Source organism: Onychostoma macrolepis, chromosome 13, assembly GCF_012432095.1.
Source record: "Onychostoma macrolepis isolate SWU-2019 chromosome 13, ASM1243209v1, whole genome shotgun sequence".
NCBI lineage: Eukaryota > Metazoa > Chordata > Actinopteri > Cypriniformes > Cyprinidae > Onychostoma > Onychostoma macrolepis.
This window is the reverse complement of record NC_081167.1, coordinates 11,116,975-11,133,429: the sequence shown is the minus strand read 5'-3', so window position 1 is coordinate 11,133,429 and position 16,455 is coordinate 11,116,975. Positions and strand designations below refer to the sequence as shown.

General features: G+C 36.9%; 1 protein-coding gene across 4 annotated transcripts in view; it reads right to left on the bottom strand.

The window, feature by feature from the left end:
* The window catches only part of gfra4a (GDNF family receptor alpha 4a), a 116,704-nt gene that overhangs the window by 70,920 nt on the left and 29,329 nt on the right, over nucleotides 1-16,455 (bottom strand). The window lies entirely within an intron of this gene.

Genomic DNA, 16,455 nt, shown 5'->3' with positions numbered 1-16,455 from the left:
AGTGATGGGTCAACAGTGTAATTATAAATGTAATTACAGAAATTAATTGCAGATGTAATTACATATAGGTATTTTTAAAAATATAAGTACAATGTAAAAACATGTATGTACACAATAAGTGCATTGTACCAAATTATTAATTTAAATGTAAGTACATAGTAGTTAAGGCCACCTAATATAAAGTGGGACCGAATCATTTACTAACTGCAAAGTTACACTTAACCCTCATGTTGTGTCATTTTGACAGTCTTTCAGCTCAAAAACCTTCAATCTCATTCACTAACCATTCACAATTCAGCTTATCTTGGCCCTAAATGCTTTACCATAGCATTGCATACCGTATATCCATATGGAAGGTGTAAACAAGGACATTACAGTACAAGCCATTTTAAAGAGCCGATTCAAATGTCTGGATCGTCTGGATCAAAGTCCCAGTAAAATTTATCCAGATAGTTGTCTGCATCCTCTAAAACCAAGCACTCAAAAACCGGCCTGCAAGATGGGGAGTTTTGTCATGCAAATTGTGTTAAGCACAGATTTGCGGTGTTACCTGATTTGCATAATTCCTTTAGTGCATTGGGCACTAAAACAACGCAGACAGCACATGCAAATAAATGCCGATTTCAGCAGCCGCAATTCATTCCTAGTGAATTCACCCCTTAGATTTTACCTGGTACATTTTTACTGTTCATATTCCAAACCTGTATGACTATCCTCTGTGAAACATAATAGAAAGTATTTTGATTATTTTTTTCATTTGTCCCTACAATGAAACTCATAAAAAAAGCAGTTTACACATTCTTCAAAAATAGTTTATTAAAGTATTTGAGTCAGATCAAGCAATACAAATTCTCATCTAACATGAGTCATGACGCCACAACTTTCATGGCAACTGTCTTTATATTTAAAGTACTTTTTGAAAACTAGACTGAGGTCACTAGCCCTTGTACTCTGTGAAGATCTGTCTCTTCTCCATGTGTCTGGCAGTAAATACATGCTTCTCATTTATCGCCTATTTATAGGGCCCAAGAGCTCCCTAACTGACTGTGACGTGTAAATTCATTATACTTATCTTCCAAAAAAGCAGGTTTACTGTTTTTATATAGCCTGATTTATGGTTAAGTTAAAAAGGATCACGGCTGTGGGACAGGTCTTTCAGGAGCTGATTCAGACAGTAGCAGTCTGACTGATGGGAGTCTCTTTGGGCATCACCGATATCCATGATCCCATCAGCGGGTCAGGCCGAGGTGGACACAGAGACAGAGTGGGCACACTCAAGTGTTCTTACCAAAGACAGTCATTACCTCGGCATGGATTTGGGGGTGATGAGGCTGTGTGTGCCACAAATCTTCAGGTAGAAACTCATTCAAACACCAGGACCAAGACTGAGGCGTGAACCTATCATTACCAACCGTGACTTGGTGCACGGCAGGGTGTGGAGGCAAATCCTAAATCCGAAAAAAAACAACAACTCAATTTTGCCACATCGGTGCAGAGGTAATATTTCCAACTTGCAAGAAAAAAGAGTTTTATTTGATAGAATAACAAAATAATTTTGTTTCTGCACCTAAATTCAAGTGCTTCTCAACCTTTTTTTTTTTAATCCTCGGGTTATTTCTGGTGTTTCTGCTGTAATGACAAAGAGTGCCAATAAAATTATTAAAATAATTAAATTCCAGAAGTTTCAATAACAATATTCAACAGGGTATACACTTTTTACACCAATGGATTTATATGGCTTTTCGTGATAACAGAGTTTTTTTAATTATTTGTCACAAATAGCAAATCCTATTTGAGCTTGACATATACACTGATAACCTGGATATACTGTACAGTATGAGGGATATACAAAGACGGTGGAAATTCATCTTGAATCTTCTTAAGGGAACACATTAATGAGTAATAAGCCAGTTTGGATCTCATTTTATGAGTTTTAGCTTGTTCTAATGCTTATTTTTTCTTATTTTACATAATTTTTAAAGTCATTTAGCAGGCCCCTTGGAAGTTCTCAATTGACCTCCTGGTTGAGAACCATTATTGTGTTCAAATAGATCAGTATTGAATATTTTCCATATAGAAAATATGTCTTGTGGAATTCAGAAAATGGTTTATTTCTTTTCATTTTCTATAAATTAATGTATTGGATTTAGGGTCACACTTTATATTAGGTGGCCTTAACTACTATGTACTTACATCAAAAAATAAGTACAGTGTACTTATAGTGTTCATACTGTATTGCAAAACACTTGAGGTGGGATACGGGTAGGTTAGGGACAGGTTTGGTGATATGGGTAGGTTTAAGGGTGGGTTAAGGTGTAAGGGATGGGTCAACAGTGTAATTATAAATGTAATTACAGAAATTAATTACAGATGTAATTACATATAGGTATTTTTTAAAAATATATAAGTACAATGTAAAAACATGTATGTACAAAATAAGTGCATTGTACCAAATGATTAATTTAAATGTAAGTACATAGTAGTTAAGGCCACCTAATATAAAGTGGGACCGGATTTAGATTATTCATTAAAAACATCACTTCATTCTTGTGCTGGTTGGATAATCAGTCCAACTATTTTTTTTTTATAAAGTTAATACAAACTGTTTTGCATTCACAAAGTTCATTTATGCTACAAGACAAAACATATAAGAAATTTGTGAATGCAGTAACAGAAACACCAAAGACCACTAATGCGGCACACAGTGTGTCATTTTCATAAGATAAGGACTCGCTGACTAGTCCACTAGTAAAAATAAGTATTTGTGCAAGCTCTAGTGTGTGCAGTTGAACTATGTGAAATGATAAAGTAGGACAGATCGCCCACTTCGTTTTTTTGTTTCTCAGGGGAAATTACAGGCTCAGATACACATATATTCAGTAACTCCCCAAACGTACACACACTAACCACCCGCTCTCTTGTCCCTCTCAGACCTCTTGGAGATAGAAGAGCTCCTACATTCATATCCCTTGCGGTTCAAAGTCGGAAAAGCCTCTCTTTCAAAAGCTTTTCCCGTCCGTGAACTCGCAGCACACAGTGTGACACTGATGGGTCTCGCTCTGCATTACATTTAAACTTTAATAATACTTTAATCTTTAAAATGAACTCAGTGCAGAGCTGACCTCATATGGTAGTGGGTGACTGCAGCTGCCCGATGGTCCACAGTGCCGCTGAGATGAGAGTTTGCGGGTCCACGTCAGAATGGGTGTCAGAGAGGAAGTGAAATGTGACCACGAGCTGAATCAAATTTGCTTCTTGCAGCAGAAATGAGCTGAAGTGACTCCATCTTTATTTCTGCTGTCAGCGCACTCACAGGCCAGTCGGACCGTGAGAGTTATTTTAAAACTCTTACAAAGCATTCCAGCATGCTATTTCTTTAAAGAAATGATCACAGCTTTAAAGGTATAGTTCACACAAAAGTGCAATTACTGTCATTATTATTTACTCTTATTTTTTATTTTACCTCATATTGTGTTCATATTACGTCTTTTTATATAAAAAGTGGTGGCCAAAATTATTAGAACACTAGTATTTTCACCATCTAAAAATGATTTTAAGTCAGTTATTTCTATCTTTTGCTGTAGTGAGTCAGTAAGAAATGTCAGTTTATATTTCCAAACATTCATTTTGCCATTAATTGTAATAGGCCTAATCCAGTGAGATTTTTATTTGAACAAGGAGTCTGACAACAGCCAGTGCTCCACACAGAGATCTGATCTGATCATCATCCAGTCTGTCTGGAATGACATGAACAAACAGAACAAACTGTGACAGACTAAATCCGTCTCCAAGATGCTTCAAGAAACCTATATACAGTGGGGCAAAAAAGTATTTAGTCAGCCACCAATTGTGCAAGTTCTCCCACTTAAAAAGATGAGAGAGGCCTGTAATTTTCATCATAGGTATACCTCAACTATGAGAGACAAAATGAGAAAAAAAAAAAATCCAGAAAATCACATTGTAGGATTTTTAAAGAATTTATTTGCAAATTATGGTGGAAAATAAGTATTTGGTCAATAACAAAATTTAATCTCAATACTTTGTTATATACCCTTTGTTGGCAATGACAGAGGTCAAACGTTTTCTGTAAGTCTTCACAAGGTTTTCACACACTGTTGCTGGTATTTTGGCCCATTCCTCCATGCAGATCTCCTCTAGAGCAGTAATGTTTTGGGGCTGTCGCAGGGCAACACAGACTTTCAACTCCCTCCAAAGATTTTTGATGGGGTTGAGATCTGGAGACTGGCTAGGCCACTCCAGGACCTTGAAATGCTTCTTACGAAGCCACTCCTTCGTTGTCCGGGCGGTGTGTTTGGGATCATTGTCATGCTGAAAGACCCAGCCACGTTTCATCTTCAATGCCCTTGCTGATGGAAGGAGGTTTTCACTCAAAATCTCACGATACATGGCCCCATTCATTCTTTCGTTTACACGGATCAGTCGTCCTGGTCCCTGGCAGAAAAACAGCCCCAAAGCATGATGTTTCCACCCCCATGCTTCACAGTAGGTATGGTGTTCTTTGGATGCAACTCAGCATTCTTTCTCCTCCAAACACGACAAGTTGAGTTTTTACCAAAAAGTTCTATTTTGGTTTCATCTGATTCTCCCAATCCTTTTCTGGATCATCCAAATGCTCTCTAGCAAACTTCAGACAGGCCTGGACATGTACTGGCTTAAGCAGGGGGACACGTCTGGCACTGCAGGATTTGAGTCCCTGGCGGCGCAGTGTGTTACTGATGGTAGCCTTTGTTACTTTGGTCCCAGCTCTCTGCAGGTCATTCACTAGGTCCCCCGTGTGGTTCTGGGAGTTTTGCTCACAGTTCTTGTGATCATTTTGACCCCACGGGGTGAGATCTTGCTTGGAGCCCCAGATCGAGGGAGATTATCAGTGGTCTTGTATGTCTTCCATTTTCTAATAATTGCTCCCACAGTTGATTTCTTCACACCAAGCTGCTTACCTATTGCAGATTCAGTCTTCCCAGCCTGGTGCAGGTCTACAATTTTGTTTCTGGTGTCCTTTGACAGCTTTTTGGTCTTGGCCATGGTGGAGTTTGGAGTTGGACTGTTTGAGGTTGTGGACAGGTGTCTTTTATACTGATAACAAGTTCAAACAGATGCCATTAATACAGGTAACGAGTGGAGGACAGAGGAGCCTCTTAAAGAAGTTGTTACAGGTCTGTGAGAGCCAGAAATCTTGCTTGTTTGTAGGTGACCAAATACTTATTTTACCGAGGAATTTACCAATGAATTCTTTAAAAATCTACAATGTGATTTTCTGGATTTATTTTTCTCATTTTGTCTCTCATAGTTGAGGTATACCTATGATGAAAATTACAGGCCTCTCTCATCTTTTTAAGTGGGAGAACTTGCACAATTGGTGGCTGACTAAATACTTTTTTGCCCCACTGTATATGGTCAAAATGGTTTTGTGATAGTTGTTCGTGAGTCCCTTGTTTATCCTGAACAGTTAAACTGCTTGCTGTTCTTCAGAAAAATCCTGTAGGTCCCACAAATTTGGCACATTTGAAAAATGTATATATACTTTTGCATATTTGAAACCTTTCCAACAATGACTGTATGATTTAGAGATCCGTCTTTTCACATTGAGGACGACTGAGAGACTCATACGCAACTATTACAAAAGGTTCAAACGTTCAATGATGCTCCTGAAGCATTGCGTTTTCCTTCTGGAGCATAAGTGAGCATTTAAGCCTTTTTGTAATAGCTGTACGTAAGTCCCTCAGTTGTCCTCAGTGTGAAAAGATGGAACCAAAACCATACAGTCATTGCTGGAAAGGCTTCAAATATGCAAAGGATGCTGGAAAACCAAAGCATTTGTGGTACCTGAAGGATTTTTCTGAAGAACAGCGAGCAATTTTACTGTTAATTTTTATAAATTAAACTATTATTTATTTTCTCTCGTGACCTTGTGGACTAAAATTGTATGTGAAATCTTATTCAGGTCAGTACTAAATAAAAATACATGCATTTTGCATGATCCCGCTTGCTAACTGTTGATAGTAATAAATATTTCTTGAGCAGCAATTAATGTGACACTGAAGAGCAATGGCTGCTGAAAATTCGGCTTTGCATCACAGGACTAATTTACATTTTAAAATATATTACTATAGTATTTCAAACAGATTTATCAAATTTTAATATTTCACAGTATTTCTGTTTTTACTGTATCTCTGATTAAATAAATGCAGCCTTGGTGAGCATAAGAGGTTTCCTTCAAAAACATTAGTCTTTCCGACCCCAAACTTTTGAATGGTAGTGTAGAATCTTATTAACTGTGTAATTAAATGATATTAATATTAGTCTTAAATCTTCTTCTATAAAATCCTGATGGGTTCAGTTTCTTAACGAAAAAAAAAAAAAAAAAAACAGCATGCAAGGAATAACGTGAGAGTGAGTACATTTTCATTTTCATCTCTGTAAGACTGCTCAGATCCCACTGTAACAGGGAAAAAGATTGACCGGCAATGTAATACTTCTGTTAGGCAAGACATCAACTGTAAATAATGAATTAAAGTATAAATCTTCCGCCAGGCTTTGTGTTCTCAGTAAAGCTTCATCCAGCCTCAGAGGTCTGTTGTACGTATTGCAAAGACAGATGCTCTGGAGGAAGACATCACAATAATTTGAAGAGCATTAAGTAAACAGCGACAGTTATCATAATTTTCTGAGCACCTCAGGGGGGCGGGATAGGGCGTATGAGTGTGAGTGAGCTTTTACACAGACTAAAGAAATTCCATCGCCCCTGGAGTCCATCAAACAAGCAGATGATGTCTCCAACAAGAACACTTTATCAAAAATACATACAGACTCTCTAGGGTGGTTTTTTGAACAAATCTACAGGGTTTGAGATATTCACTGTACAGTCATTGTGATACACGCATACTTGTGCCTTTCTCACAGAACGTGATGTTTTTGCTTCAAGCTCAGATAGTCTTTGGAGAAAGGAGGGTGAAAGAGGAGGAAAGATGAAAGAGGGAATATTTTCATGTGGCCCTTATCTCACAGGAGGTAAGAGGCATGTAGATGGAGACAGATAAGAGAAGTAAAACTGGAGTGATTTCATAAGCGCGGTGGAAACTGTCGGGTCACTTCAGTACAGTGTCTTACGTGTGCAGACACAGAGCAGGAACTCTGATTACTCAAGAGCCTCATCAAAGAGAAGGAGAAGGAGAAAACGAGGAGATTGTGTAGGAGGTAAGTTAAAAAGACCATTTGAAGGTTGATTTTGTAAAACAAAGAATTAAATACAAAGTATTCTTTTTAGTATAGCTGGGAGTATATGCCAAAAGACTTTACTGCTCATTTTACCTTCAGCTTAAGTGCAAATATGTCTGCTAGTGCGTGTTTGTGAGTGTTAATTAAGCCTTCACCGTCTTACTTTATGGACCACAGCATCATGGATGAGATAATTACCTTGAGGTTATTTACACAGAGCCACATAGTGCTGCATGGTGAATGAACGTGTAATGCTTTAAACATCACAACAAAAATCAAATTACAATGAAATTACTTGGTGATAAATCACAGCATGGACTAGCAAACAGAATGTACAAGGAGCATACAGATAAAAATCAATAATTTTTCCTTCATCCTTTGAAATAAAAGGGTTTGATGTGCCGGGAAAACATGTCCTTCTCCTGTTCATAAAGTCCATTTATTGAATCATGGCTGCACAAATGGTTTCTATGACATTTTGACATCAAACAAATGAATGCATTAATGAACGACCATTCAAATTTTTATTTTTTTTAAATGTAAACTGTCCTTGTAGCTTATAGTAATGAACTAAAGGATAATTTAGGTGTAATTAAAGAGAGTACACTTTATTTTAAGGTGTCATTGTTACACGTTACATGTACTTACTATTATAATAACAATCAATTATGCATAATTATGCAAACCCCAATCCTTACCATAACCATGTATAGTAAGTACATGTAGTTAATTAATATTGCTCAGTACTTAAATGTATATTACACTGTAATAAGGACACCGTTAAAATAAAGTGTAACCCACTTTCATGACTTTCATGTTTCATAAGTACACAATTAAAAGTTTTACTTTAAAGTATATTTTAAATCATTATGATTTAATAATCTTTTGTTGTGCTTTCTTTTTATGTGTTGACATAGTAAAGCACATGGTAAAGTACTTTAGTATGATTTGAATGGTATACTGTAGTCTGTTATTCAATATTATATTTAAAGTTAATATATTTTAAGTGTACTAAATTGCAACTTCATCATTACAAATATATGTAAATACACCAGACACCTGTTTCCATAGAAGATTATTTTAATGTATATTTTAGTTTGCAATAAATGATTGTCAATATTCAACAGTACACCATATTTCAAAGACAATAGAAGTAATGGCATTATATACTTAAATCCTATAAATGGGTCAAAAAAGCAGTGTTTGGTTCAACTAACTGCATTTAATGTAAAATTCAACTATAATACAATTTTATTTTTTGCAATTACATGCAATTAACTGTATAATTTTTTTTTTTTTTTTACATACATTTTATTAGAGAGTCATAGGTTCAGAAAGAAATGAATGTTACAATGCTGTAATTTCTAAGCACCAGACTGTACAGTATATATACAGGTGCATCTCAATAAATTAGAATGTCGTGGAAAAGTTCATTTATTTCAGTAATTCAACTCAAATTGTGAAACTCGTATATTAAATAAATTCAATGCACACAGACATTTTTAGTGAATTGTTGGCCTTCTGGAAAGATTGTTCATTTACTGTATATGTACTCAATACTTGGTAGGGGCTCCTTTTGCTTTAATTACTGCCTCAATTCGGCGTGGCATGGAGGTGATCAGTTTGTGGCACTGCTGAGGTGGTATGGAAGCCCAGGTTTCTTTGACAGTGGCCTTCAGCTCATCTGCATTTTGCAAAAGTCCTACATCTGCAAAAGTCCTACACGACGGTAATAGTTTGATTAAGGTGTGTACATGTCTGTACTGCACTTCAATAATGTGATTAAAGTAGGAAAACTCCACGTCTTAATTCGATTTGTGTTTACTTCGATTATGACTTTAGCTGGATTAAGGTAATCAAAAATCTCTGTTTACATGGTAGACACTTAATCAGAGTGTTGCCTTAATCGTATTAAAATTGGAGTATTGATGTCCATGTAAACATACTGAGTGTGGGCATGTGCCAAATCCTGCTGGAAAATGAAATCAGCATCTTTAAAAAGCTGGTCAGCAGAAGGAAGCATGAAGTGCTCCAAAATTTCTTGGTAAATGGGTGCAGTGACTTTGGTTTTCAAAAAACACAATGGACCAACACCAGCAGATGACATTGCACCCCAAATCATCACAGACTGTGGAAACTTAACACTGGACTTCAAGCAACTTGGGCTTAGAGCTTCTCCACCCTTCCTCCAGATTGTCTTCTGGACAACTGTCAGATCAGCAGTCTTCCCCATGATTGTGTAGCCTAATGAACCAAACTGAGAGACCATTTTGAAGGCTCAGGAAACCTTTGCAGATGTTTTGAGTTGATTAGCTGATTGGCATGTCACCATATTCTAATTTGTTGAGATAGCGAATTGGTGGGGTTTTGTTAAATGTGAGCCAAAATCATCACAATTAAAAGAACCAAAGACTTAAACTACTTCAGTCTGTGTGCATTGAATTTATTTAATACACGAGTTTCATAATTTGAGTTGAATTACTGAAATAAATGAACTTTTCCACAACATTCTAATTTATTGAGATGCACCTGTATATATCTGATGAGAGGATTTCAACATATTGAAAAAGCTGTGAAGTTTTTGAGATGTCAGTGATGATTTCAGTCTGACCTTAGCAGTTTATGGCGCTGATTGTTTTATGAACCTGTCTTGTAATGCAGGTCTGCAAAGAGGGATTTATTGATGGACAGAGCCACACAGAGCCGGAAAACTTAGCGCAGCCTGCAAGCATTGTTAGTCATGTCGAATTCAAAGTGGTTCCTTTATGCAATACTCTTAAAGGTGCCACAGAGTACAAAAACTGCCATTTCAGAGCGAGTAAGTTGAAAATGGTCATTTAGAATGAAATTGTGTGACTTTTTGAATGCGAAACTTTGATTAACCTCAAGGACAGAAATCAAAAGACTTTAAAGTCTGTTCTATAAAGGATATACAGTATAATGCAAGGTTAAAGGGACATATTTAAAAATCGACAGCCAATGTGTACATGCATGAAAAACAGCTCCATTAAGGTCAGGTTTTAGCCCCACGAGTATCGCTAGATGCATTTCACAGGCCAGGCAGAAGCCGAATGAGGCACGAAAAAGGGACATTGGACTGAATTTGATATATTAACTGTTAGCCTGATGGAATGTCTCAAGCTCAAACCACCATCTATGTCCCATCTATCCACGTCCTCTACTCTGACAGCCAGTTGATATCATCAGCAACATTTATATACTGTAAATCCTGTCCAACGTGGCTTAAATGAATGTTTGTTTGTTTGTTTTTCGCAGTTCATTCTCTATGCCAATACCTATAATGACTGTCTTTATTTGGCTACAGCCATTACTGGTTGTCTACCTTTACCAAGGACAAACAATATTGCACCACACAGATGGAATAACCCATTACTTTGCGATTCAATTTGCGTTTAATTGCATAAGTAGGATGTGTGAGTGTGTGTTTTAAGCCCATGTCTCCAGGGAATGTCTACCTGAACGAACTCAGCGTGTTGTCGAGGTGGAATTAAAAAGCCCTTCTGTCACCCAGCCAATACTCAACCAGGAGCTGCTTAATTATTGTGTTTGTGTCTGTCTCTGCCCTTCCATGCTTGGCTGCAAATGTGTGTGTATGAAATTGTTGAAGGCTTTGGTGTGTAATCCATTTAACAGCTGTTTAATGGTATCTCACTCGTCCCGTCTTCTTCCTGCCAATCCCGACTCTTTTCACCTCTATTTCTCAGAGATACAGATATGAAATTACCCCGGTACCCCAATAAATTCATCTCCGCTTTAATTAAACTCCCTAAAGTGTGGTCCAATGCCCTGGTCTTCATTAAGCGCTATTGAGTTTGATGAATTGTAAACTAATGTCTCACAACGGCATCCAATTACATTCACAGTCAATGAATCAAGTGAAAACCGGATCAATTTAACCCCACACCACAATTACTGTATAGTACCCGATCTCTTTAATGGCACCGTGTTGGGAGGAAGCCCGACCTTGTTTGTGTCAAACTCGGTTTGTTGTCAGGGGATCAAACCCTTGACGCGCTTAAAGAGTTGCCACGAGGAATAATAAAAAGAAGATAAAAAGAACAAATAGTAAATAAACGGAGAGAGAGGGGAAGAATGAAGCCTACGGCTTTATTGTGCTCTACTTTGATGATGCTGACAGATGCAATAAAACACTCATATTAAGGGAGGAGATCAAAGCGGGCTCACAACGGCTTTAAGAGGCTCAATGAAATAAAACCACATTTTGTACCTCCGAAGGAAGACCGAGATCAAGGTGTGGGAAAGTCCACTTTAAGCATGATCTGTGAAAAAGGATGTTTCATTTGCAACACGACTTGATGAAAAGCCAGAAAAGGATGGTGGCATGTCAGTTGGACATGATAAACGGCGCTGGAGTTTTGACAGAATCATATGGTTTAGAGGGTGTCATTATTTATCCATGTTCCCTCTGTAGATTTCTGAGTGTTGGCTAAAATATGGTCTGTGTTCAGCTTTACCTCCCGCACCACTAACAGCAAACACAAACATAGTCCTGTCATGAGCATCTTATCCCTTAAACTGTTTTGAACATGGTACGTGTTAGTACTTTATTGTATCATTAAAAAGGATATTTCACCCAAAAGTAAAAATCATTTACTCACCCTCAAGCTGTTCCAAACCTGTATGAATGTATTTCGTCTGCTAAACACAGAAGAATGTATTTTGAAGAATGTAGTTAACCAAAAAGTTGACGGAAGCCATTGACTTCCACACTATGGCAGTCAATGGCTACCGTCAAAACAAATTGTAACAGAAAATGAATTAAATTAATTTAGGTTCCATCATCATGGTACCACAACAGAATACATCTGTAAAGGCAACCTCACACAGATATGAGGAGAAATGGATGATTCGGTAGACTTCACCAGATCTCGACAGTTATATCTTGGGGCTATGTTGAGGGTGGGGACTGTCATAACCAGACTTAAGCAGCCATATCCAGACAATTATGATAATAAGAGATACTGTTAGCCCAATTCTTCATCCATTAAGGACAAAGCAACAGCCCATCAAGATAAGAAAAAAGACAGACCTTTTAATTACACATTTGAGAAACAACCTGTTACGTTAAATCAACAAATAACCATTTAAATAAATAAGGCAGACAGACAGTGGCCATCTGTTTCAACAGGGAGAGTGGTAATGAAGGCACGATCGTGCTGCAGGATTGCCTTAATGAAGCTGTATAATAGCAGATTTTGAGCTCATAAGTTTTTATTAAGCAGTCAGTGCCACTGCATGATGATGAACATACGCCCAGTGTAAACTGCAGGTTTGGAATTTCTTGTCTTACAGATATGCAATAATTCACAGAGTACATTTTTAGAACTGTTCAATTTTCTTTTTCTTTTTTGCCTCTATTTCGCCAAGTGTTCCTAGTTCACATGGACTCAAGGGAGTTCTTTTCTTTGCTTTTCCCCCATCTTCTCTGACATGCAAACAGCATAAGGGGCTTGAGGCACAGAGGCAGCCACCGGGCCCCCCTCAAGAAATATTTCACTGGCAGTACAGAGAGATGGTGCAGTATGGAACACTTGAAACAGTCACACAGAATATTGATGTGCAGTGTTGGGTGGATTACTTACAAATTGTAGTCTGTTACCGAATACAAATTACATAACAAAAATTGCAGTTAGTAACATAATATATTGTATTACACATCTTTGTAATTCTGAATACTTTTTGATAATTTCTGACATAACTAGTTTATCACATAGATTTAAATAGAAATTTTGTACCCAGTTGTCATAAAAATAAAAACAGAAAGAAAATATATTCTATTCTTTATTATTAACAACCTTAAGTGAATTAAATGTCAGGGTTTCTTAAGCTGGGGTTTACGAAGGAACTGCAGTTGGTTTGTTAGTTGATGAAAAGTGAATTAATTAAATGTCAACAAATAAAAAATATAAATACTTTTAAAATAAAAAAAATTTTCAACACTAAAAACATAAATATTCTATCTGTTTGCCTGCATGTCAGTGTGACCATTATTAGACATCAGAGAAATGTGAAAATATGAATGTGTTGTTAAATGATTGAAATTAAAATCTCTGAGTAAACATTGCGTCAAAATAACGTGTGAATATTATGGAATTAATTATGCAATCCATAAAAAGAAGCTGTAATCTGATTATAAACAGACGACTTGTTTAAGAAAGTCATTATTTTTGTTTTCATTGAACACAAAGTATTTTCACAGCTTCATAAAATTACGGTTGAACCACTGAAGTCAGATGGTCTGTTTTAACAATGTCCTTGCTACCCTTGCTGTCTATAGAGGGCCAGAGAGCTCTCGGATATCATAAAAAATATATTAATTTGTGTTCCAAAGATGAACGGATGTCTTAAGGGTTTGGAACGACATGAGGGTGAGTAATTAATGATAGAATTTTCATTTTTGGGTGAACTATCCCTTTAAGACACAATATTTTCTATTTACAAGTACTTTTGGAATCTGATTACATAATTCAGATTACATGTAATTAGTTATTACCCTGCACAACTAACGCCGCAGAAATGTCAGAATGCAAATGCCATTTCTGTGCTGTTGCATATAATTAAAACAGGTCATGTATAAGTTGATAACTATGTGCTTGTTGCAGTTTAATCAGGTGTAATAATCTGCCCTTGTACACACACACACACACACACACACATGCATACACAAACAAGGGGAACGCAGGTTAATTAGGGTAGAACTTGGATCAAATGACTTCAGGTCTTGTCTTGCATGCTGATCATCTGCATGCTGTATTATCATGAGCGAGCGTGAAGCCATGGCAATAACCCACAGTCTATATGTCTGATTTCATTATCTGATGAAATCCAATTTATGAAGCTCTAGTGTTTGTCCTGGATAAACATTTCATGGCTCATGGAGAATTAAGACGGATCTACAGTTTTCAGAAGAGGTCTCCTTCGGATAGTATATTTCACAGATTGTTGAGAGAACTTTCTTGGAGAGGGAGAGCTGTCATTAACAGCTACTGAATATAGCCACAGAAGTACTAATGAATTTAGTTACTTGATCAGCAACACACTAATTTTGGGCAGGTATGTATATGTGTGTTTGTTTGTAAATGCAAGACATGTAAGTCTAGTTGTTTTAAATGAAGCATGCAGTGGGTCCACAGTTTAGATCTCAGCTTATTGCAAAGTGGAGACCAGAGAATGTAGTAGCACATTTTTGTAATGCACTGTTTTGTTTGTTTGTTTGATTGTTTATTATTATTTTTAAATGTGTCTTAAATGTTAATATAATATTATATATATACACATACATACTTGTCTGCTATATACAGGTGCATCTCAATAAATTAGAATGTCGTGGAAAAGTTCATTTATTTCAGTAATTCAACTCAAATTGTGAAACTCGTGTATTAAATAAATTCAATGCACACAGACTGAAGTAGTTTAAGTCTTTGGTTCTTTTAATTGTGATGATTTTGGCTCACATTTAACAAAAACCCACCAATTCACTATCTCAACAAATTAGAATAATTCATAAGACCAATAAAAAAAAATAAAAATAGTGAATTGTTGGCCTTCTGGAAAGTATATTCATTTACTGTATATGTACTCAATACTTGGTAGGGGCTCTTTTTGCTTTAATTACTGCCTCAGGTGATCAGTTTGTGGCACTGCTGGAGTGGTATGGAAGCCCAGGTTTCCAACTTTTGTTGGAAACTCATTTAACCAACTTTTGGTGCTTTTGGCAGTGTGGGAATGTGCCAAATCCTGCTGGAAAATGAAATCAGCATCTTTAAAAAGCTGGTCAGCAGAAGGCAGCATGAAGTGCTCCAAAATTTCTTGGTAAATGGGTGCAGTGACTTTGGTTTTCAAAAAACACAATGGACCAACACCAGCAGATGACATTGCACCCCAAATCATTACAGACTGTGGAAACTTAAAACTGGACTTCAAGCAACTTGGCCTATGAGCTTCTCCACCCTTCCTCCAGACTCTAGGACCTTGGTTTCCAAATGAAATACAAAACTTGCTCTCATCTGAAAAGAGGTCTTTGGACCACTGGGCAACAGTCCAGTTCTTCTTCTCCTTAGCCCAGGTAAGACGCCTCTGACATTGTCTGTGGTTCAGGAGTGGCTTAACAAGAGGAATACGACAACTGTAGACAAATTCCTTGACACGTCTGTGTGTGGTGGCTCTTGATGCCTTGACCCCAGCCTCAGTCCATTCCTTGTGAAGTTCACCCAAATTCTTGAATCGATTTTGCTTGACAATCCTCATAAGGCTGTGGTTCTCTCAGTTGGTTGTGCATCTTTTTCTTCCACACTGTTTCCTTCCACTCAACTTTCTGTTAATATGCTTGGATACAGCACTCTGTGAACAGCCAGCTTCTTTGGCAATGAATGTTTGTGGCTTACCCTCCTTGTGAAGGGTGTCAATGATTGTCTTCTGGACAACTGTCAGATCAGCAGTCTTCCCCATGATTGTGTAGCCTAGTGAACCAAACTGAGAGTCCATTTTGAAGGCTCAGGAAACCTTTGCAGGTGTTTTGAGTTGATTAGCTGATTGGCATGTCAACATATTCTAATTTGTTGAGATAGCGAATAGGTGGGGTTTTGTTAAATGTGAGCCAAAATCATCACAATTAAAAGAAACAAAGACTTAAACTACTTCAGTCTGTGTGCATTGGATTTATTTAATACACGAGTTTCACAATTTGAGTTGAATTACTGAAACTTTTTAACTTTTCCACGACATTCTAATTTATTGAGATGCACCTGTATTCATTTGAAAATCTAGTTCGACATATACTCCCCCTCATGTTGTTCCTATATGAAAGAAAAAAAATAAAACCTATATGATTTTTCTCTAGACATAAATTAATATATTTTGAATTGATTGATTGATAGAGTTTTATAGAATGGAAGTCAGAGGTCATCAAAACTGTTTGCTTACCAACATGCTTTGTAATATATTGTTTATGTTCAGATAAAGAAATGTCATACAGGGCTGGGGCAACATGAGTAATTTTTTAGTTATTTTTGGGTGTACTCTCCCTTTAAAATCAAATAATATCACAAACAAATTTAGAAACATAGGCTTACAGCTCTAAACACACATCCAGAATGAGTCTGTATGTGTTTGTCTCACAACTGTGTCAAATTTAGGTCTAGACATTGTCCCATTTTGTACAATTTTAGTGAGTACAGA